At 43.5% G+C, this 24,725-nt stretch overlaps 1 pseudogene; it reads left to right on the forward strand.

Moving 5' to 3' along the window:
- The first annotated feature begins 7,703 nt into the window (after nt 1-7,703).
- LOC112120297 lies at nt 7,704-9,964 on the forward strand (annotated as a pseudogene).
- Nucleotides 9,965-24,725: the final 14,761 nt, after the last annotated feature.

Raw genomic sequence — 24,725 nt, forward strand, 5'->3', positions numbered from 1 at the left:
GAGCGAAGATGGCATTTGAAATACCTTGCATTGGGTTACAAGTGGTTTCAAGTGAGCAACTGTCATTTAGAAGGTTAATAGCTGCAGTGCTAGGGAAATCTGTGCAGTTATTCCGTTGTGAATTACCACAGTATTGAGTGCCCAGAGGACATGAACACAAAGCAGCACCAACAGCATGAGTGAGTCATAGGAGGCAATGTTCATCTGCTTTTAAGCAAAGACCACTCTGCTTCCCACTGCAGGAGTGGATAGGAAAAAGGACTGCACCATACACATACCCAGATAGGGTTTGAGCCAAATACCATTCAAGTCAATGGAAAGACTTACCTTAGACCAGGCCCATGGCTCAGAGATCCTACTCACGCATTTAGTTCAAAGATGAGCATTGGCCAGAATACTCTACGGCAGGGGTCAGCAACCTTTCAGAAGTGGTGTGCCGAGTCTTCATTTATTCACTCTAATTTAAGGTTTCGTGTGCCAGTAATACATTTTAACGTTTTTAGAAGGTCTCTTTCTATAAGTCTATAATATATAACTAAACTATTGTTGTATGTAAAGTAAATAAAGTTTTTAAAATGTTCAAGAAGCTTCATTTAAAATTAAATTAAAATGCAGAGCCCCCTAGACCGGTGGCCAGGACCCGGGCAGTGTGAGTGCCACTAAAAATCAGCTCGCGTGCCGCCTTCGGCACGCATGCCGCAGGTTGCCTACCCCTGCTGTATGGTTAATAAATGAGTAAAAACAGTGGGCCCCATTCTACATTACATAGGAATAACTCATGCAAGGGATGTGTTGTTTTATATTCAAGTAATCCACACCTAATGGAGAGAATGCTTTATGAGTGACGCTCACTGTGTGTCCTGTTGTTATGGCAGGAATCGGCAGGTGGCACAATTACACAATCTTCTACATACTTTTTCGTGGCATGTGAGCAAATGTTCAGACTTTGAAAAATATGCTGTGTTCTTGTTAGGTTTTGTTATACAAGTCTCTGGTAGACGAGGTGGGAGCAGACAGAGAGTTTAATCTCTGCCTCAGTCTCTGATTACAGACAATTCTTGAGCCAAAGCTGATCCATGGGAACGAAGCATTGGTATTGGGCTGGGGTCCCTGAAAGAAGGCATTTCCTGCATGCTGTTTGACCACCTCTGTTCCAGAACTTGGGGGTGCATGTAAATAAAGCAAATTAATTTAGAATATACCCAGCCTCCATGTCACTGATTTCTCCTCCAGTAGGAAGCTAACCTATAAGGCCTGCACATCTGCTAAAGATTAGCAGAGGAGTGATACTGGTGTCAGAAAAGGACCCGGATTTAGATAGAAGGGGCATGTCACAGGTACTTCATCAACTACCCAGTGAGCAGCAATGTCTAGTCTGCTTTCGTGGTCCCCAGTCACAAACAAATACAGTCTATTTCTTTTCCACCACATGTATCTTTAATCCTCTGTTTTCAAACAGGGCAGGGCATAGTACATGTATACAGGAGAAGCCACCTTCCACCCAGCTTCTCTCCTCCACCCAGCTCAACCTCTGAGCTCTCTGTTCCTCCCAAATATGTATCCTCCCAGTTACTAAACCAATTACCTCATTAACCCAACAGTTATCACCAAGGGTTAGTAATCCACATTAGAAACAGGTTAATTGGCTCCAGTTGTGCCTGTAGCCTTCTCCGTGCTACAGCTAGCTCTCTGTCACAGGGTAACACACTGAATGTTTCCATTGAGGGAGAAAGGGGGTAAAGGGGGCTTGGTTTGCCACTCTTACCGATGTATAGGAAGATGAGGGACTTGACCCACTGAAAGGGCAGGATCACTGAGCCCCTCTGGGCTCCCTTACACTGTACTGTTGTGACCAGCCTGCACTTTACCAGCACACATACAGGTAGGGACAAACCCAGCTGCAGTTACATACACACAGGTTCTTTACACAGCCCCTGCATGGAAAGGCACAGCTAGGGCACCTCCCAGTCCCTAAGGCATGGAGTGTAAACCCCAAATTATACCATCTTGTGCTGCACAGAGAACTGTACAGCATAAGCTCATGAAATTTGCCCCCTCCCTCAATGTGGAGCAAGATATGCAACAGCTTTCTGCTGCAAGTTATGATTTCCATAGACACTGGCTTTAGACAAAGCAAAACAAATTTATTAACTACAAAAGATAGATGTTAAGTGATTATAAGGGATAGCAAACAGATCAAAGCAGATTACCTAGCAAATAAACAAAACACACAAACTAAGCTTAATATACTGAAAAGATTGAATATGAGTAGCAAATTCTCACCCCAAATGATGATTCAAGCAGGCTGCAGAAATTCTTAAGGGCCAAGCTTCAGTAGTTTACAGGTTGGAATCCCCAGGTGTTTCATTCACAGGCTAAAAATCCCTTTAGCCTGGGTCCAGCGCTTCCCCCAGTTCAGTCTTTGTTCCCCAGGTATTTTTAGGAGTCTCTTTGGGCAGGGAGTCAGTGAAGAACCACGATGATGTCACTTCCCTGCCTTATATAGCCTTTGCATATGGTGGGAACCATTTGTTTCCAAGCTTGGTTCCCATGCCAGTCAGTGGAAAAACACAGATATCCCAAGATGGAATCCAGCACCAGCTGACCTGATCACATGGCCCTGTAGTGTCCTAGCAGCCATGAGACAGAGGCCATTTCTAGCATCCTCAGGAAGGCTCCCCAGTGGGAGATAAACTTCTTCTAAGGCCTATAATTCTAATGGCTCATTAACCTGAATGGGCCCTTCCCAGCCAGCCATCTAGATTGACAGTCTTTTGCCTAGTGGGTGTTCCCCAGGCGTAAACACATTTGTAATACAGATATATAGTCAATATTCCTAACTTCAGATACAAAAATGATACATGTATACAAATAGGACAATCATATTCAGTACATCATAATCTTTCCAATGACACCTCACATGACCTATCTTGCATAAAATACATGATTATGTCATAATCATATAATAATATTACTGTAAAGAATATGGGGTGCAGTGTCACACACAGCTCCCCCCAAAGGGAGAAGTCCCACAGCAAAGGCAGGGAGGCAGGCTGTGTTTCCTTGCATTGTATTCCCCAGTGCTGAGGGGATGGGAAGAATCAGGAGGAGCCCAGCTAATTTTCCTGACCTTTTGCTTCTCAACTCTAGTGCATCTATTCCAGCAACCCTGAGCCCAAAGTCTATGCAAACCATTCCCCATATGAGGGTTTCCATAGGGCAAGGGAAAGATGGGGTCTGAAAAATAATTCTAGGAAGGACAGAGGACCATCCCCCCCTTCCAACTTTCAGCATGGTAAGGGAAGATGGTCATGCTTCTCCCACCACAGCTCTCAAGCCAGTTTAGAGGGATGGAGGAGGGTGAGCCCTACGGCCAGCTGCTCTTTGTACTTCATCCAACCCTGCCCAGCAGTTGTTGAGCAGAGATGAGGGCTCTGCTCTGCAATGCTAGGCTCAGCTACCATGGGAGACAGTGGAGAACCACCTTCCTAGGTATTGGGGGGCGGTTACAGAATGGATTTTGGCCAGCCAGACCCCCAGTATTGTCAACTCTCACACTTTTAACATGCCCCTACCAATTTGGGGTGTCTTTTTAACCTGTCTCATGAAAACACGATCAAAGGCTGCCAAATCACAAATTTTCCCTTATTCAAAATGGCCAAAATCTTCTATTACTGTCAATGGGGCTGAGGCCAGCAAGATAGCTGCCCTTTCCCTACCCTTGATCCACATGTGAGCATAAGATGCATAACCTCTCGTTTTGGTCAGATTGAAGGCACACCCATAGAGTGGCAAAATAGCTGCCACTCTATGATTGCTGGGGCTGGACAGGACACCGACTGCGAGGAGCAGCAGAGACACTGGGAAAGGCGAAGGGGGAGAATGAAGGGGAACAGGCACTGGAAGAGCAGGAAGGAGATTTAGTGGTTTCAGGGGAATGGGGTGCAGGAGGGAGAGGTGGCGTGGAGGGGTCCAAAGGAGGGGGAGGCAGGACAGTGTGAGGAGGGGACTTCACAGTAGCCAGAGGTGGAGTGTGTGGGGCTGCACTGGCCAGCCTTGGGCAGAGATATCAAGGGGGCAGTTAGGGAAGTGCTGATTCTTGCAAAAGGCTAAACCAATCCCATGGTGTTTACTGTGATATTTTCACTTATGTGAGTGGTTGACATAAGTTTAAAGTTCCTTAATATGTGCATCTGTAACTCACCAGCCCTACAAAGTAACATAAGTTCTATGTGTGTGTGAGACTCGTGATGCATTAATTAGATCAGTAGGTCTCAAAGTCTATACCATTCAGCTATTCTTTTATCAAGGGAATAGGAGAGGAGAAAGTCAGTCAAGAGGGTAATAGGGAATGGAGGGCAGTTCCCCTACCTTACAGGTGAGGAGAGGGTAAGTGGAGCCTCCATCTCGATAGCCAGGGAAAGGTGGTGTTGAGTGCGTTAAAGTTTGACTTTTCAACCTGGAATTGTCATGCACCCATTGGCAGAGGAGTAGAGGGGAGTTAAAGTCAAAAGACAAGCTAAAACATGCTATTGGATGCTTTTTAAATCATGATTGGGACAGTCTGACTCATAATTTTTGATCTCTTGAGGTTGGTAATACTGAGTCCATCCCACCCTTCTCCCTAAGCAAGTGATTGGGCAACAAAATGGCAAATGAAATTTAATGTGGTTAAATGTAAAGTAATGCACATTGGAAAAAATAACCCCAACTATACATACAATATGATGGGGGCTAATTTAGCTACAACAAGTCAGGAAAAAGATCTTGGAGTCATCGTGGATAATTCTCTGAAGATGTCGGCGCAGTGTGCAGGGGAGGTCAAAAAAGCAAACAGGATGTTAGGGATCATTAAAAAGGGGATAGAGAATAAGACTGAGAATATATTATTGCCCTTATATAAATCGATGGTACGCCCACATCTTGAATACTGCATACAGATGTGGTCTCCTCATCTAAAAAAAGACATACTGGCACTAGAAAAGGTTCAGAAAAGGGCAACTAAAATGATTAGGGGTTTGGAATGGGTCCCATATGAGGAGAGATTAAAGAGGCTAGGACTCTTCAGCTTGGAAAAGAGGAGACTAAGGGGGGATATGATAGAGGTATATAAAATCATGAGTGATGTGAAGAAAGTGGATAAGGAAAAGTTATTTACTTATTCCCATAATACAAGAACTAGGGGTCACCAAATGAAATTAATAGGCAGCAGGTTTAAAACAAATACAAGGAAGTTCTTCTTCACGCAGTGCACAGTCAACTTGTGGAACTCCTTACCTGAGGAGGTTGTGAAGGCTAGGACTATAACAGTGTTTAAAAGAGAACTGGATAAATTCATGCTGGTTAAGTCCATTAATGGCTCTTAGCCAGGGTGGGTAAGGAATGGTGCCCCTAGCTTCTGTTTGTCAGAGGATGGAGATGGATGGCAGGAGAGAGATCACTTGATCATTGCCTGTTGGTCCACTCCCTCTGGGGCACCTGGCATTGGCCACTGTCGGTAGACAGGATACTGGGCTAGATGGACCTTTGGTCTGACCCAGTACGGCCGTTATTATGTTCTTATGTTATGTTCTAACTCTGACTTTTTGTCTATCACTTAATATCAATTAAAATCTGTCTTTTATAGTCAATAAATTTGTCTAACTTTATCTTTACCAGTGAGTTTGTATGAAGTGTGTAGCAAATCTAAGGTCTTGCAAAGGCTGGTGTACGTCCACTTTCCATCGCTGAAGTGGTGAACCAATTAATAAATCTGCATTGCTCGTCTTAAGCAGTTCAAGACGGTATATTCCTGAGGTACAATGCTGGGAGGATTTGACTCTGATGCCTTTCTCTGTGTGATTCATGAGTGGCTCTGGGAGCATTCATGCAATATAGCTGGGCGTGGGGCTCCACATGCTGTTGTGCTGAGTGATCACAGTGCCTGGTGGGGTTTGCTGCTGGTCACTAGCAAGGCATTGTGAGAGACAGCCCAGGCTGGAGAGAGTTAAGGGGGCACAGCGGTCCCACAGTCCCAGGCTACATGCTGGGGGGATCCCGTCACAATACTAACTTCACTGTATATGGAATTTCACTAGAACCGAGTTCACAATAGGCAGATTCCACTGTACCATGATGTGCAAAGGAGGTAGTTATGGAATGTGTTCAACTCATTGGTTAAAAACTACTCCTCTGATTTGTGGTCAGCCAGTGCCAAATATTTAAAATTACTTACAGAAGAAAGAAAAACTACCTTGGACGAAATAAAAAAAGGAATTGAGTAGCTGAAAATTTATTTCATTCTCAGTGAAACATATGGAGTTTTAAACCTTATACTGTATAAATGTTGTAGCAGTGATAATTCTAGGAGCTGTTCGCTAGCAAGCAGGCTCTGGGGAATCTGAGGTGCTTTCCTTGATTCCACAGAGCCTTTAGAAAGCGCATAGGCTCCAATTGACAGTGGGATATGAAGTCAATTGTAGCTGTGGTTCAAACTCAGGTTGTAACAGAAAATTACTTTCCTGCAGTTACTTTCAGTAGTCCATAGTAAATGAATGTGAGGTTTCAGCTCACATGTAAAAGACACCAGCATGATTAGCACTAATTGGTACCAACAACTGGTCAGAAAACAAAGAAGGAGGGAAAACAAGCAAATTATTTGTATCTATTTTTTAGTCAAATTGTGCTTCCGTGAAAGTTTTGCAACTTTTTGTGAGCTTTTTCACAATTCTCCCCTACTCAATTTTTCTTATAAATTTCATTTTGACAAATTTTCAGACCATCTCTGTGGCACCCTTGTTTGCTGTCATGAAAGGAAGCATGGCCAGTGGTTAGGCAGGGGAAAACCCAGGTTCAGTTCAGTTCCACAAGTGGCCTGCCTCTGTGCCACAGTCTCTCTGACCCTCATTTCCCCATCTGTAAAAGGGGCATATCAGCACTTCCCCACCTCACAGGGTGTTGTGGGGACAACTACATTAGAGATTGTGAGGGTGACAGGGGGCCATATAAATATCTTAGATGTACAATAGCCCCTCAATACCATCTCTCTGTGGTTTAAAGATGATGCCCCAGGCAGAAGGGACATAGCTAAAACACTAGCAGCAGAAAGCTTATATTAAGATTGGCTGACTTTTTTTTTTTTTGGAGATCATATGCTGTGACTGTGTAGGAAGCAGACAAATATTTCTTTGCCTTGCCCTAAAATCTGCAAACTCGTGTCTTATAGAACAGTTCTGAGGCTAGATTGCTGTAATAGGACTTTGAGATTAGATAACTATAAGACGACTCCTAGAAAACTAAAGACAATACAATGGAGCTGCCTGGTTATGAAGCAAAATTTCATGTGGGGAGCACATAGCACCAGCGCTCTAGGTTCTACACTGGCTGTATTTTAATCAGTAAATTGCTAGGTGGAGATAAAGGTATTGCCACTGGTAAAAGGGCTAAATGGCTTGGAACTCAATTACTTGAGAGATTGCCTCTCTCTCAGTGTCATACCACCAGAGCTGAGATTAGAGCCCTGCAACCCAACCCAAACCCCATGAGATGAGACTGCAAGTGTCAGGTCCAGGTGGGAAAACAACTGGACCCTCTCACAATGAGTCAACTCTCCAAGTCCTGCCTGTGGGGGTGGCACCACAGGGGCTGCATGCCCTGCTTCCCCTGCTAGCAGCACCTCACTGTGCTGTGTGCGCGGCAGAGTGTGCGCGCCAAGGAGTCGCAGCATGCACATGGTGCAGCAGGAGGTGATGGACAGCAGGAGTGGGGCATGCAGCCACGCTGATCCCATGGGCAGAAGGAGGAGAGCCAATCCCATGGCAGGAGGAGGCATCAGCACTAACTCAGGGTCAAGGGGAAAGGTCGAGATCAGGTCGGAAAATGACTATACCCTCTTGGATTCAGGATGGGTGGGCTTGGGTCTGGGTTGGGCCTAAAAATTAGACCTGAGCAGACCAAGATGACCAGAGGCCCTTGAGCAGCAGGTCCCTCTACATAAATGGGAGGAGCCTGCTGGCAGACAATCTGCATGGGATCATATCCTGTGTCTTGCTCCTTGGTCCTCCAGAGCTTATAGACACGGTGCACAGTCCATCATCCTTCCGAGTATTTGAGGAGGGGGTAGGAAGGAGTTTGGAGGGAGGGTTATGATGGCACTAGACCTAGCAGAGAGATCCTGCCCAAAATATGTTCAGCACAGGAATGGAGCAGGGTAAGGGAGGCGGAAAAGGGTGGCTGTAAGTCATTATGGTGCCTCCCTATGTCCTGGGGCAAATCGGGAAGTCTACCTGGCGCCTAGAGTAAATTACTGCAGCTTTAGGGCTTCTCTAGCATACACTTGGCTACCATTGCAACCAAGACCAGCCTGAATGCAGTTGTCAACTGGCCCCCCGCCCCCATCTCCCTGGACCATGCTGGTGGTTGTGGGGGCAATACAGAACCAGTTGCACTGGCTCATCCAAGGAATACCCTTTGCAAGTGACATTCCCTGATGGGGAGATCTGCTGTTTTCAGGGCCCCTTGGCACTGCTGAAGTGGCTGCATCTCAGCAAGCTGCAAAATTGTGCCCACTCTCCACGGCAGGGTGAGGCACATTGACAGGGCAAGGTGGGTTGGGCTTAACCCCAGGAAACTTGTGTAGGGAAGCCCAGTCCTGTAGCTAGAGCTTAGTCTCCAGGGTCATCAAGCTAGCTCCTTCCTTATTAAAAAGTTTTTTTAAAAAGCCCATATGTAAACATCTGTCAGCACAGAGACAGACTCTGCTAAACCTCAGCAGTTTGTAGCAATTAGGCATCTACTAATGGCATTCATTGAGCCCACCTTATGTCCTAATGAGGGGGTGGACACTTCCGTGGTTCACTGCCACATCTATTCCTGCCCTCAGCCTGGGAGGGCTGTATGTTATGACACATACTAAATGGGCCCTTTCCTTCGGTTGTGCAATTGGAAACAATGTCAGTTTAAAGAGGAAATATCACAGCCTGGGGAGGGAGTTTAGCTTGTGTTAGTACTAGGAATATGATCTCTGATTCACACAGATTTAGCTTATAAAAACAGGATGACCTCTAAGGAATTTTTAGTGGAAAATAGCCATCAGGAATCACTACTTGGAGAATGTTTTCAGAATTCCCTGCCTCTAGGTGACCCCATCCCTTTTTCTTCTTTCAAAGCTCACTTCTACTCCAGTATATCAGTGACATTCATATTTACTTCAGAGTAATACAAATGGCCACAAGTGCTCCAGCAGACCTTCATTTCCTCAAGCCAGAGTGAAAATGAGAGCAATGTAACATACTCTCCAGATTTAGAGGAGTGGTAGGATGTTGTGTATTGTATAGTATTGACATTGACAGTCTGTGGTGCAGGTGTTCTTTGAAATATGTGGCATTTCTGTTTATTTGCTACATAAGGGTGCTAAAATCTACCTTCTAAATCTAGCAGCTGCTGACGTGGTCTTCCTTGTGCGCCTCCCTTTCTGGGTTGAGACCATCAGGAATAAATACAACTGGCCATTTGGTACTTCCTTTGTCATAGCACCAAACACATCAATCAAGATGAACACATACACCAGCATCTTCATTAGTGGCAATCAGCATGGATTGCTATTTACGTTTCGTTCACACCCTGAAAAACAGAGGGAAACTAGAAGTAATGCTCAGGCTAAAGCAATCTGTCTGCTGGCCTGGGTCTCTAGAAGTCTGAGCATCCCAACATTTACATTTTGGTCTGAAATATCTACAAGACTTGAATATCTTCTCTTGCACACTAGTCTTCCCCAGGAAACAACTGCTCACCTGACATTAAACATCATGGGGTTTGCTTTGCCATCTTTAGCAATCATCATCTTTAACTACCACATCGTTCATCCTCTACGAGAAAACACAAGAGGCCAAGGGACCACAAGAACACAACAGCCACCATGTTGATCTTCACAGTTGTGCTTACATTTCTTTTCTGCTGGACTATCACATTTTTGTTTTCTTATTGAGGAATGGAAGCTGACAAGCAGGGCCGGCTCTAGGATTTTTGCCGCCCCAAGCAAAAACAATTTTGGCCGCCCTCCCGTTTTTTTCTTACCCCACCCCCGGCCCCGCCTCAACTCCGCCCCTTCCCCAAATCCCCAGCCCTGCCTCCTCCCCCCAGGCTCTCAAGCCTAGGAGGGAGGGGAAGAAGCTGCGCGTGTGCCGCGGCCGCTTGGGGTCTCCCCCTCCCTCCCAGGCTCTCAAACCTGGGAGGGAGGGTGAGCAGCGGCGCGCGAATCAGCTGTTTCGCGTGCCGTGGTGTGCGAGCGGCAGCAGCGGAGGTGAGCTAGGGCGGCCGGGGCACATTTTTAGGGGCGGCATGGCCGGTGCCAGAGTGCCGCCCCAAGCACCAGCTTGTTTTGCTGGTGCCTAGAGCCGGCCCTGCTGGCAAGGGCTGTTCCTGAGACTTGTTCAATTTTGGCTCCTAATTTTCTCCAAGAGTTGCCTTAAACCTGGGATTTATGTATTTGTTGGGAAGTACTGCAGGGAGAAGGTTTTTAAAGTTTATATACAATTTATTCCCAGCTGATTTCCTTGAAAAGGCCTAGCACCTCGAGAGAAATCTTCATAATTTTACATCCAGCTTGAAACAAGTTCTTAACACAAGAATTCTGCTTCTGCTTCATTTTGATGTTAATCTCTTTAATATCTGAGAAATGTGACATGAATTGCCCAGGATTAGCTCGGCCTGTAAATATTGAATGCATATTTAACTAGAGTAAATCCTGTGGGTTAATTATTTCTCCATGGTTTTTCAACTGCTATGCTATGTGTCCAAATGAACAAATACCACATTTTCACCCAATATAGAGGATTAACACAGTGTCACCCAAGAGAAACTCTTATGCAACAGATATTGGAAAGATGCTTTAAAATCCTCTCTGGTCAGGAAACCCAGCACAGCCTCTGCAACTGAGTAGTTAGCTCACAGGAAGACAAAAATAACAGAATTTAGCTATCATACACAGGTAGATAGCAAAGAGGGACGTTTCAAGAGTTGATGAGGAGCCCACCAAGTTGTCTTGCATGAAAGTTAAGATGCCATCTGCACTGTACCACAGCAAAAAGGGTAGTTCGTCCTTATGTCACATTCTGCTTGGATGGCTTCTTAGAGAGACCATGGAAAAACACCATCGATCTAAGCTGGCTCATTTATCAGTCACAGGAAAGGAAAATCCCTCAAATTGGAAATCAGAACAATTGTCGACCTATGAAAAATTACCAAAGGGTTAAAAATTGTACTGCATCATGTCTATTGACCATTTGGTAGAGTTCAGTGTTAACCACTGTATACACCTGAACTGCAATGTGTGAAACTGTACAATGCTTACAAACAGGTAGATGTAAATATGGAGTTGATCCACAGATGGTATACATCTGTGTAGCTCCAAGGAATTATGACAGTTTACAGCAGCTAAGGATGTGGCTCTGTTATTTTTAATCTTTGCTATTTTTACTAATAGTCTTAGTGATGTAATGTTTGACAGTTGTTTCTAATATCATTGATACATAAATATTGTACACTACATGAAAGTGTTCCATAAGGTGAGCATACCTGACTTGTTAAAAAAAAAAAAAAAAAACCACCACACACACACACGGCCTTTTTGGGGGCCAATCTTACAGAGATGTAGGCTGAGATTTTCAAAGTGAACTCAATGGCGCTGAGAACCTAATTCACTTAGACTCTCTTGGAAATCCTAACCTTACGCGTTTGATTATGTAACTTTACTCCTGCAAGTAGTCATACTTGCTTCATTGGGGCTACTCAGATGAGTAGAGTTATTCAGCTACTGGAGTAATTTTCTACATCATTTGTAATATTACAAAGATGAACTGTGCTGTTAAAGAGAATCTCTGACCAAATCCTCAGCTGGTGTAAAGCAGAGGAGCTCACTCTAGTCCATGGAGTGATGTTTCTATGCACCAGCTGAAGATCACTCCAGTACTTTGCTAATATGACCAAGAACTCCATTCAAAGGCTTGTCAGCTAGACAAGAATTCTTTTGATTTTTCTCCAAAGTCTAGATGGAGAAATCTGTACCTGTTGCATTTGTTTCCATAATAGTTTACTATAGTCTTAATATCTGGTAAAGACACCCAGAGCTCTGGCTATGCACTTCTATTTTTGTTGGTATGAATCAAAATTAAAATGTACTTTGTCTCATTCTTTCCTTATGCTCCCTGTCTATTGCATTCGTTATGTCATCTTATACTTTGATGGTTGGTTCCGTGGGGAAAAAGGCAGTTTTGTGTTTGTACGGCACCTAGCACAATGGGGTCCTAGTCTACAATTGGAGTCCCTAGGTGTTACCACAATAAATAGTAATTATATCCCAAATCGGCACTGGGCAGCAAGGAAATTTCTCTTCAGTCATGTACCCCTGTAGGACAGGCACAAGCTGACAGTTGGGAGATCTAACCCAATTATAGTACAAGGTTATATATTTACAAGCCATAGAAAGAAATATATTATGTGCTTGGAACCAGTCAAACTGCATCACTATGAAAGGAAAATAAGTCTGTGAACCCAGAACAATGCAGAGAGGAGAAAGGGCAAATACAATACAGCTGTATGTGTTCAACAGTTCATGAAATCAGTTTAAAAAACCAACCTTCTACTCACAGCAGTAATTAGCATTTTAAATAAAAATGGCAAGTCATGAGAACGATTCCAATGGTTCTTGGTTAAGAAATCTGTCCAGCTTCCCCTAATTCTATTGATTTGTTGTTTTTTAAATCTTGACCTAATTCATTTCCTGTGGATCCTTTTTCATTTCAGCAAAGGAAGCCTTTTGGAGGAGTTGGGGGAGCCCCACAGCTGAAACCCATCTGATTACTAGACTGGGTTAAGTGATCATGGAATGAGGATTACCTATAACAGTGTGAATTTTACTCATTTTGGCATATTTGAGATCAATGTGAACTGCTCACTTGTTCCAGTGAGTTATTTGTGAGCAAAAAATCTGCTTCTGGTCCACCCAGATAAGTTGCATTCAGTTAAAAATAAATAAAGAAGGGATACTTACTCACGGAGCATCATTGAGAGAAAAGGAAAAGTGGAAAGAATGAAAAAAAGGTATGAATGGATGTGTCACTTTCCCACTATTCTTGGGGACCTAAAAAGGCAAGAAACTTTCCTCTTTTCGGGCTGACTAACCCTCATATATTCATGTATATGTAGACAAATAAGGGGGAAATGCTTCTTACACAGAATTTAGGGAAAGACTTCCATGATGTCAATGGACACTGTATCAAACCCAAAATGAATGCCCTGCTTGTTTCAGCTGTACATAGCTACCAAACAGTGTGAGATTAACCTGTTTATGAACTGTTTAGTTCTGGAATTTTAAAATTACACAATTTGATTTCCTAGCTTCCTGCAAATAGAATGGTTTTATACGGTACTTAGTGGAGTCTCAGATCAATAGATTTAATCCACAATACCAGTGAGGGCAAAGCAAAGTGCTTATTTATAAATGCATTAAGCAGATGTAAAAGTCTCTGGCTTCTGGCTCCTATTTCTGCTTGCATTACAGATCATAGAATATCAGGGTTGGAAGGGACCTCAGGAGGTCATCTAGTCCAACCTCCTGCTCAAAGCAGGACCAGTCCCCAACTAAATCATCCCAGCCAGGGCTTTGTCAAGCCTGACCTTAAAAACCTCTAAGGAAGGAGATTCCACCACCTCTCTAGGTAACCCATTCCAGTGCTTCACCACCCGCCTAGTGAAAAAGTTTTTCCTAATAACCAACCTAAACCTCCCCTACTGCAACTTGAGACCATTACTTCTTGTTCGGTCATCTGCTACCACTGAGAACAGTCTAGATCCACCCTCTTTGGAACCCCCTTTCAGGTAGTTGAAAGCAGCTATCAAATCCCCCCTCATTCTTCTCTTCTGCAGACTAAACAATCCCAGTTCCCTCAGCCTCTCCTCATAAGTCATGTGCTCCAGCTCCCTAATCATTTTTTGATGCCCTCTGCTGGACTCTTTCCAATTTTTCCACATCCTTCTTATAGTGGGGGGCCCAAAACTGGACACAGTACTCCAGAGGAGGCCTCACCAATGTTGAATAGAGGGGAATGATCATGTCCCTCGATCTGCTGACAATGCCCCTACTTATACAGCCCAAAATGCCATTAGCCTTTTTGGCAACAAGGGCACACTGTAGACTCATATCCAGGTTCTCATCCACTGTAACCCCTAGGTCATTTTCTGCAGAACTGCTGCCTAGCCATTCGGTCCCTAGTCTGCAGGGGTGCATGGGATTCTTCCATCCTAAGTGCAGGACTCTGATGAGGTTCAACAAGGACAAGTGCAGATTTCTTTTGGCCCAATCCTCTAATTTGTCTAGGTCCCTCTGTATGCTATCCCTACCCTCCAGTGTATCTACCACTCCTCCCAGTTTAGTGTCATCTGCAAACTTGCTGAGGGTGCAGTCCACGCCATCCTCCAGCTCATTAATGAAGATATTGAACAAAACTGGCCCCAGGACCGAACCTTGGGGCACTCCGCTTGATACTGGATGCCAACTAGACATGGAGCCATTGATCGCTACTCGTTGAGCCCAACGATCTAGCCAGCTTTCTATCCACCTTATAGTCCATTCATCTAGCCCATGCTTCTTTAACTTGCCGGCAAGAATACTGTGGGAGACTGTATCAAAAGCTTTGCTAAAGTCAAGGAATAAACACACCCACTGCTTTCCCCTCATCCACAGAGCCAGTTATCTCATCATAGGGCAATTAGGTTAGTCAGGCATGACTTGCCCTTGGTGAATCCATGCTGACTGTTCCTGATCACTTTCCTCTCCTCTAAGTGCTTCAGAATCGATTCCTTGAGGACCTGCTCCATGATTTTTCTAGGGACTGAGGTGAGGCTGACTGGCCTGTAGTTCCCCAGATCCTGCTCCTTCCCTTTTTTAAAGATGGGCACTACATTAGTCTTTTTCCAGTCATCCGGGACTTCCCCGGATCGCCATGAGTTTTCAACGATAATGGCCAATGGCTCTGCAATCACATCCACCAACTCCTTTAGCACCCTTGGATGCAGCACATCTGGCCTCATGGACTTGTGCTCATCCAGCTTTACTAAAAGAGTCCTGAACCACTTCTTTCTCCACATAGGGCTGGTCACCTCCTCTCCATGCTGTGCTGCCCATTGCAGTAGTCTGGGAGCTGACCTTGTTAGTGAAGACAGAGGCAAAAAAAAGCATTGCTTACATTAGCTTTTTCCACATCCTCTGTCACTAGGTTGCCAACCTCATTCAGTAAGGGGCCCACACTTTCCTCTTGTTGCTAACATACCTGAAGAAACCCTTCTTGTTACTCTTAACATCCCTTGCTAGCTGCAACTCCAAGTGTGATTTGGCCTTCCTGATTTCACTCCTGCATGCCTGAGCAATATTTTCATACTCCTCCCTGGTCATTTGTCCAATCTTCCACTTCTTGTAAGCTTCTTTTTTGTGTTTAAGAACAGCAAGGATTTCACTGTTAAGCCAAACTGGTCTCCTGCCATATTTACTATTCTTTCTACACACTGGGATGGTTTGTTCCTGCAACCTCAATAAGAATTCTTTAAAATACAGCCAGCTCTCCTGGGCTCCTTTCCCCCGCATGTTATTCTCCCAGGGGATCCTGCCCATCAGTTCCCTGAGGGAGTCAAAGTCTGCTTTTCTGAAGTTCAGGGTCCTTATTCCGCTGCTCTCCTTTCTTCCTTGTGTCAGGATCCTGAAATCAACCATCTCATGGTCACTGCCTCCCAGGTTCTCCTCCACTTTTGCTTCCCCTACTAATTCTTCCCGGTCTGTAAGCAGCAGGTCAAGAAAAGCTCTGCCCCTAGTTGGTTCCTCCAGCACTTGCGCCAGGAAATTGTCCCCTACACTTTCCACTTGCACTGTATTAGCATAGATTACAGAAACTTTGATGATTAGCCTTGAAGGACTCAATTAAATATTCTAACAATGTTAAATGCTGTGATAGGAAAGGCATGGAAAATAAATATGAAAGTGTGATAGGCTGCCTGTAATAGTGCCATCATGGGAAGGATTCTTTACTTGAAATGTGCATGTGTGGGGAACAGCACAGGAGTAAAGAAAGGCAGGAGGGGAGGGTAAGGCTTGTTGTGCTCTGTGCAAGCCCTGTAGAAATCACAAGCCTTAAGACACAGATCTTCTTTGAGAAGAACCAATGTTTAGAGGATATTACTGTAAATCTACAGCATCTATTCCATCATCTCCAGAGCTAAATTCTCATTTTGGAAGAAGCTCATAAGTACTGCTAGTCATGAACATTCAAAGATGAGGAGTCAGGTCCAAAAATAATTTAAAAATGGGATTTGGCACTGGCTGACCACAAATCAGAGGAGTAGTTTTTAATCAGTGAGTTGAACACATTCCATAACTACCTCCTTTGCACATCTCTGTCCCATGAATATTTTTGAGAGTTCAAAAATTTTCCCTCATCCCAAAATGGGGATGAAAAGTCAAAATCTCATTAATATCCATGAACCCACCCACCCCCGCTCCCCAAAATTGGGAGGAGGTCTAATTTGCCTTAAATTTCTAAACAAGAAGTCATTTTCAGCCAGAAAACTGGAAATTTTTATTTTGAAAAACATCAAAACAAAAGCTTTCTGGAATTCTGAAACTTGACATTTTTTCAAGTTGGGAAATTCATTGAACCTGAGACTGCTCCACAACAGATTTTGTTTTGACAAATTGGCATTTTTTTCCAACAAAAGAACGATTGGTCAAAAGATTCCTGACCAGCTCTAGTGATGAACAGAAATAAGCTCCAAGTACTCCTTATCCTCCTATCCAAAATTGCTCTCTTGATAAAAGACTAAAGACCAGATCCACAGCAGATATAAACCAAGTTGAAGTTAGTGGACCTATGGCTATATGCAATCAATCAAGGATCTGGCCCTTACAGCAGAGATAATGGACTTTATTTCCACGCCATTGTACGATTTTTTAGATGATGTGACTCCACTGAAGTCAACAGAGTTGCAACAACATAAACCTGGTGTAACAGAATGGAGAATCAGGTCCTATGTATTTTGCTAGGCTTATTTAGCTATAAAGGGCCTGGATAAAAATGGCTTCCTGGGAACAGTACTGTTGACACGGAGCATAAAAATGCCAGCGAATGATACGTTTTCACTGTTTTGAGGTATAAACGATAATGAAATAGAACCTTGGATCATTTTCTGTTGGGAAAGGGAAAATTCGATTAGCATAAGCTTTGAAAAGAGCTGTTGGAAAAGAACTCAAGATCGGATACTTGACTCAAAGCCTGGGATGGCTAAGGCAAAGACAGGTGTAAAAATCAATGGAGAGACAACTTCAAGGTCAGGGGTCTAGCCACAGAGTCTGAACATCATGGCCCAACCTCAGAAAACCATACTGTTGCCAGCACTGTTTTATCCTTATCTTTTGGTTCAATGCCAGCATGCAGGAGCCCATTCCAGGAAGGTCTGTTGCAAAATACACATGTACGTATACAAAATATTCTGATGTTGAGAATATGACCTGCCAAGGCCAACTTTGGTGTGGCCAGTGGGAACTAATACAATTTTGTCACAAGGATCCCGGAAGTCATGACTACAGCCTGCAGCAGCTGGGAACTGCAGGGAGCTGCTGCCTCTCATGGTGTCATGGAGTACCCCCACACCTGAGGCAGGGAACCAGGTGAAGCCCCACGGCTCTGAGCCACGGGTGGATTGGCACCCTGGATTCCAAACCAGCCCCACAGCTGCCCAATGGCTTCCCATTTTGTCATGGATATATTTTTAGTAAAATTCAGGGACAGGTCCTGGGCTTCCATAAATTTCTCTTTATTGCCCAGGATCTGTCCCTGAATTTTACTAAAATATATCAGTGACAAAATCTTAGTCAATTATACATTAAAATCTCCACTATGTTTTAAAGCACCATTGAGTGTAAAAAGGGTGGAAATCTACTCAAATGGCCAAAATTCTTTTGGAGGAAGAGGAGCTGAGCTTAAGGGGGATCATTCCTCTCCCTCTTGCCCCACACATTTGGGGCTGAATGGATGCAGAGGAACACACAGAGGCTAAATGGGGAACCATATGATTGGAGGAGAGCCACTTTGCATAGCACCATCAAGGAGATACCCATGCAAGTCAATATTCTCCTTGTCAGCATTAATTGCTTTGGGTTATTGCTAGGCATCTTCTTCCTGGGCACACTGGGAGCAGGAAGATGGGCTGGGCAGCAGATGGAGACCATACTGCCAGCAAGAATATTACCATGGAGTGAGGTGAGAGATTAGCCATCTGCATGAATCTCCAAGCACTCTGCAGAAGGCCTGAGCTTCATTACATTTATCTGCAGACCTCAGGATATACACAGAGTTGGCGAGTCAAGCTCAGTGGGAAGGCAAACCCCACAGCTCTAGCTGCTATGTGCCTCAGACAGTTGAAGTTGTCTTAGGATTTTTCCATAGTAAGCCATGACCTGGTCCTAAATGAACACTAGCCAACAACCTCACCAGGCAAGAGCAGAGCAGATCAGTTCAAAGCATGGCTTTGCACTGGCATGTGGTAGAGCAGAAGTTCAGAACAAATTCCTCCTATGCAAGATTATTATGGAAAAAAGGGGGACCATCTTTTGTTTAGAGGCTACTGCCACAGCAGTCAGGCAGTGAAAGGTCTCTTATCTAGCCATACTTCCTGGCAAGAACAGTCAAGGCTTTCTGCCAGTATGACAGATAAGGGAATTGCCTGGAACAGAAAAATATTAACAGCAAAAGATTTAGTAGTGATACGAAAGGATTTTGAGCTGTTCTACTTTGTTTCTTAAGAGAAACACTGAGGATATTGCTTTGCCATCAACTGAAAATAAGGGAAGAACTAAAATAAAATTAATAAATTGCTAAGAAATGGGGTGGCAACAGTAGACCTTAACATTAAGGCACATAAGTTCATAAGCATAAAGAAATAAGGAAATTGATTATAATTTAAAAGTTTGGTAATTTAAGTATGTACACACAATGTGGGCACACAGTCAAGGACAGTGAGATAGCAGTTTTAAGCAGTTTGGCCTATGGCTAGGGTATTGGTAGGCAGATATGGGCAGAGGCCAGGTAAAGGTCACTCCAAAACTTAAGGAAGGGGTCAGTCAGGCATGTTCAGTCCAAAACTAGGTGAGGGTCTCCATACCATACTAGTAAACATCCCCTAATACTAAAACTTCTTGTGTAACAGCTTTAATGGACAGCCAGATTTAGCAGATGTGATGGGTCTATAAGTATGGACCAGAGAGGGTGGAAAGATGGTTGGAGGATAGATATGCTAATGATAGGATTGGGAAACAAGCCAATCAGAACAGGCCAAAAACTGTATAAAAGACAGTCAGTCAAGTTAGGAGCAGGAGAAGTCAAAAGAAGGAAGCAGAAGCACTGTTGGGATAGGGCAGAAGGATTCTTAAGGCTAGTCTACACTACTGTGCTACATCTACGCAGCTGCACCAATGCGGCTGTGCCACTGTAGCGCGTCTGGTGAAGATGCACAATTACTCCACCTCAACAAGTGGTGGAAGCTATGCTGGAAGGAAAGTGTCTCCTGCCAATATAGTGCAGTGCTGATGTAAGTTGCTCTAAGTTGATGTAGCGAACGTCGCTCAAGTGGGGTGGCTTTTTCACACCCCTGAGCGAGGTAACTCGCATCAACTTAAGCAGTAATGTAGACAAGCCCTTACACAGAGCCAAAGAAAAGGCAAATACGGAGAGTAAGCATGCTAGTTATAGTATAGAATATAGAATAGAAATAGAGTTAATAAATGTGTATGCCTGGATCAATAAAGATGAGTGTCTGTGGTGTGTATCTACAAAGTTTAGAGTTTATTAAGATTGCTGTCAGTGTCCTGTACATGATGGATCACCATGTGCAGAACCTAACCACTTAAGCTATTCATCTGTATGACATTACAGTATTGGGTACTTTAGCTTGTATACCTGTGCTAAGGGATTTATGTTTATTTTTTTAATTGAGGTTTAGATTAATTGTGTTAGGAAAGACTGGGTACACTAAATAAAGAGAACACTGTTTTGGAAAAGTGCTGCCTGGGTGTCAATCCTTTGAGCAGAAGGCTGGATCTGTGTCCTCCCAGGGGTGACCAGATCTAATCTGTTCTAGGGGAATTTCCTGAAGGGCATAGGGAAATCCTGGGTAAACTCTGGCAATTCTACTAGGGCCAGCCCCCTCCTTTCACCTTACAGGAACAGCTTACTGGGTCAACATCTTGGGAACCTGGGATCCCCGAGTCTGTTCTTGGGTTAACAGTAGGGGAGGGGGGGGTGTGCGCGCGCGCACAGATGGGGGCAGATGGCAGCAGAATCCCTACAGCCAGTCCTGAGGATGCTTTTCATGACCTGAAATCAAAGGAGCTGATGAAGTAAAGCAAGATTAATAAGGGAAGGGGATCCTCAGGGCTTCCATTAGACACAGAGGAAGCCCTGGGAGAAGGAGGGAAACCTCTGTCCTTTTACTATAAAGGTGTATGGTAGATTGGGAGTTTCCCCTCAACCCAAAATTCAGGGCACTTCTTCACTAAACTGTCTCTGTGAATCAAGATGAACAGTGCAAGTGCCCAGTCATGCATCAAAGATGCACATTTCATTTGCATGCGTGACCTTGTTCACCAAGGCTTAATATTATTTTCTTATGCATACACGTGATGCACCCAGCTCATCAGCCGGAGGGGACAGAGTAGTGGTCTAACCATCAATTGTATAACGCAATAGCCAGAGTCCCTTGAGCTAGAAGCTCAAATCCCAGCAGTACCAATTCAGCTCTTCAACCTTCTGAGTTAAACTGAGAACGGTTATATTTGTACCATGCAGAGATGGAAATAGACACAAGGGGAGCTGATTTAAACAGCTGTCTCTGTGCTGCCTTTATTGCTCTTGCAGCCAAATAGAAACCAAAATGAAAGTGGGAATTTGCACTGAGGAGGGGGAATACAGATATTTAAAGGGACAGGACATCACAGGAACCATCCTGTTTAGAAGAGCCTCTTCTGTGTGAAAGGAGAAAGGATAGTCTGATGATTAGGGGACTAGCTGGAACTTGGGAGTTTAAGTTCTCTGCTTGTCCAGAGTTTCTGGTGTGACCTTAGACAAGCCATTAGTCTCTCCTTCCTCATCTGTGAAATGGGGATAACAGCCCCTTCCTACCTCACCGGGTTATGACACTAAATTCATTAAAGCTGTGAGGTGCTCAGATACAACAGCAGTGGGGAGGAGGGAGGTCATGTAAGGACCTCAGATCTAAAATGCAGAGCTGGTTGGAACACTCAACAAACTGAATTTTTTTTCAAATTATGCTGTTTCATTTGTTGAAATGGATTTTGGGTCCATGCAAGAGTTTCAAAACAGATGCTCACGTGGTGGCTCGGGCACTAGCCTGGTACATGATGAAATGCAGATTCAAGTCCCTGCTCTGTCTGAATCAGTGATCTGGGATGAAAAAAAAAAAAAAAACAACAACAAACACTCTACTCTGAACCAGACAGAGGAGGGACCTCAATTTGGGTTTCCCAATGCCCAGTGCCCTAGCCACACATGCCCACTCTGGCATTTTGACACTTCTCCCGAATTGAAAACCTCAGGTTTCAATTAAAAAAAACAGGTATTGACAATTTCATGTTGGTGAAAACATTTGAAGGGTTTTGCTTGCATTCCAATTTGGAATGAAAACAAGTCTCAAGACTTCAGAAGTTGCCACCAAACAGCGCTGTTATCCCCTGGTTAGCACCACTCCTTGGCTAAGATTTCCCTTCACTGTCATACAACACACATACTACACTGGTTTGCTGTTGCCTCCCAGAGGAGGCTGCATTTCCATGGTGCTGAATGTATATAGTTTGTGAAGCACTGCAGTTGGCATATGGGCAAAAATATTAGCCATATCAAAGTGTTCCTGAGTTGGTACTCACAGAATAATCATCTACTTGGATCAGCACATCCATCTTTTTAACTCAGGCTGATGACTAGAATCTGAGTAGAGGGTAGGTAGAGTTATTGAGGTATTGTTCCAATCTCTGATCCTGGTGGCACAGTCCCCTATGTATATTCTGTTTTGGTTTATAATTGTGGTGTTTAATTATTGGTAAAGTAACCATATGCCCTAGTTGTATCAGGACAACAAATCCTGCTACAGGAATCAGACATTTGAATGCACTGGTCAATCTTAATGAAGGCCGAAGAGAAACTAAGTTATTTTCATATTCTTTGTTTGCTGAAAACTCTGATCCTTCTATCATTTTAGAAATTCTCGTTTTAATGAAAACTGGTAGCAGATTGTACTCAAGACAAACTGATTAATAAAAAGCTGTTTAATTAGTTTTTCAGTCTCCTCTGGGACTGCAAGATAGCAACATGCAGCATGTGCTTAAGTGAATAAACACAGTTCAACATACTTGGCTCTTTCATCCAGAGGATAAACGATCATCAGCTTTGTGGAACCATCATACTGTGACGTTGTGCAGTCTATATGGTTTTATAAAAACATAAGAAGTGAATATAATGTAACTGGAATATGCTTCATGCAAAAGGTCTCTTGTAAGTTATCATTACAAAGTTTATAATCTACTGAGTGTGATCATCCTATTTGTATAAATGTACCACTCTTGTATCTAAAACTAGAAATATAAAACATAACTCTGAGGGCCTATTGTAATTATGCAAAGCGTGGGCCATTAATGATGGTTTGGAATCTTGATGACTCCCATTAACCAGGACCATTGTCTGCAGATGGCTGTGTTTACCTGTTAGTCTTCCTGTATGTGTGTGTGCTGGCAAGTGGGCAATGAAGTCTTGCAGTGACATGTGATCATGTCACCTGACCTGGAATCCATCTTTAACCTGGTGCTTTTCCAGTGGGGGGGGGGTGTGGAAACCCAGAGGGACAAAGGGTTCCTGCCTTATGCAAAAGATATATAAAGGGGTGGAAGAGAACAGAGGGGCCATCATGAAGAATCCCCTAGCTATCACCTGAGCTGGAACAAGAGCTGTACCAGGGGAAAGAATTGTGCCCAGGCCTGGAAGGTGTCCAGTCTGAGAATAAAAAGAAAAAAAAAACTTACTGAAGCATCTCTGAGGGTTGGATTATCAGTGTTCAGTTTGATTAGACATAGATTTGAGCATTTTATTTTATTTTGCTTGGTGACTTACTTTGTTCTGTCTGTTACTACTTGGAACCACTTTAATCCTACTATCTGTATTTAATAAAACCACTTTCTACTTAGTTATTAATTCAGAGTATGTATTAATACCTGGGGGAGCAAACAGCTGTGCATCTCTCTCTATCAGTGTTATAGAGGGTGAACAATTTATGAGTTTACCCTGTATAAGCATTATACAGGGTAAAACGGATTTATTTGGGTTTAGACCCCATTGGGAGTTGGGCATCTGAGTGCTAGAGACAAGCACACTTCTGTGAGCTGTTTTCAGGTAAACTTGCAGCTTTGGGGCAAGTTATTCAGACCCTGGATCTGTGTTGGAGCAGATGGGAGTGTCTGGCTCAGCAAGACAGGGTGCTGGAGTCCTGAACTGGCAGGGAAAACAGAAGCAGGGGTAGTCTTGGTACGTCAGGTGGCAGCTCCCAAGGGGGTTTCTGTGATCCAAGCCGTCACACATACCACAATTTATTATTGTGTTTTATTATTAGTTACTGTATTGCTTGCCATAGGATAACAACCCACAGTATCGAGTGCCAAATCACTGCTTTCCCTTTCCTTACCTAATTGATAAATATATTCCACTTTTAGTCTTGCTAATCTGACAGTTTGTATTGGAGAGAGGCTTTTTCGTACTCAGCTCATCCTTGTTAATGATTCACTAGCACACTTCCACAGGTGACAGAACAAGCCACAGACTGAGAAGTTATTCTCTGGTGCAACAAAATAGTTATTTTATCATGTAAGCCAAAAATAAAGCAGGTCCCGCTAATATGCTAACTAGCTCTAGCAATCTTCTCACTATATGCTCCTAGTTTTACACAGAACCCAAAGATTTCACATTCTAGACGTGCAAAGAATTAAGTCACCCAATCAAAAGCTCCCCCAATGGGGGAGGCCTTTCCTTTGCAAATGTGATTGTGTACAACAGCTTGTTCAATGGGGTGGAGCTGATTAGTAAGACATCGATTATGAATTACTGCAATGAATGAAATGAAATGTAAATCACGATATCCCAAGTATGTGACTGTTCAAGGGATTTTGACAGGTTTATTAATGACACTTTGTGAAATTCAATACACGTTTTTTTAAAAAAAAAATACGTTTAATAATCCAATTTATGCCGCATTTTTATTTTTTGCATTTTACTCAGCTAGTTCTGTTTCACTTTAGTTTCTAGTTCTCATGCACTGGCAAAAAGCTGCCATGTTTGGGTTGCAGAAACTGCACATTGAAATCAAGTCTTTCACTGAAGCTTCAAGCAAATGCGAGGAAAGCATTTACCAAAACCTCCCATTATAAGATCCTGTTGTCACTTGCTTATAACTTTACCAAACTGTTTCACATGCAAAGTTTCAGCCCAAGAGTTTGCCTCAGGCGGAATTTTACTGGATCATTTCAAACAGATTTATCTGTTTCCAAGAATGAGGCTATAGAAAAATATGTTTTGCACATGTTGAAAATGTCACCAGAATTTTTGTTGTTGAAAACTTCTAGATTCATAGATTCCAAGGCCAAAAGGGAC

This window comes from Terrapene carolina, unplaced genomic scaffold, assembly GCF_002925995.2.
Source record: "Terrapene carolina triunguis isolate 2854851 unplaced genomic scaffold, T_m_triunguis-2.0 Scaffold96, whole genome shotgun sequence".
Classification (NCBI taxonomy): domain Eukaryota; kingdom Metazoa; phylum Chordata; order Testudines; family Emydidae; genus Terrapene; species Terrapene triunguis.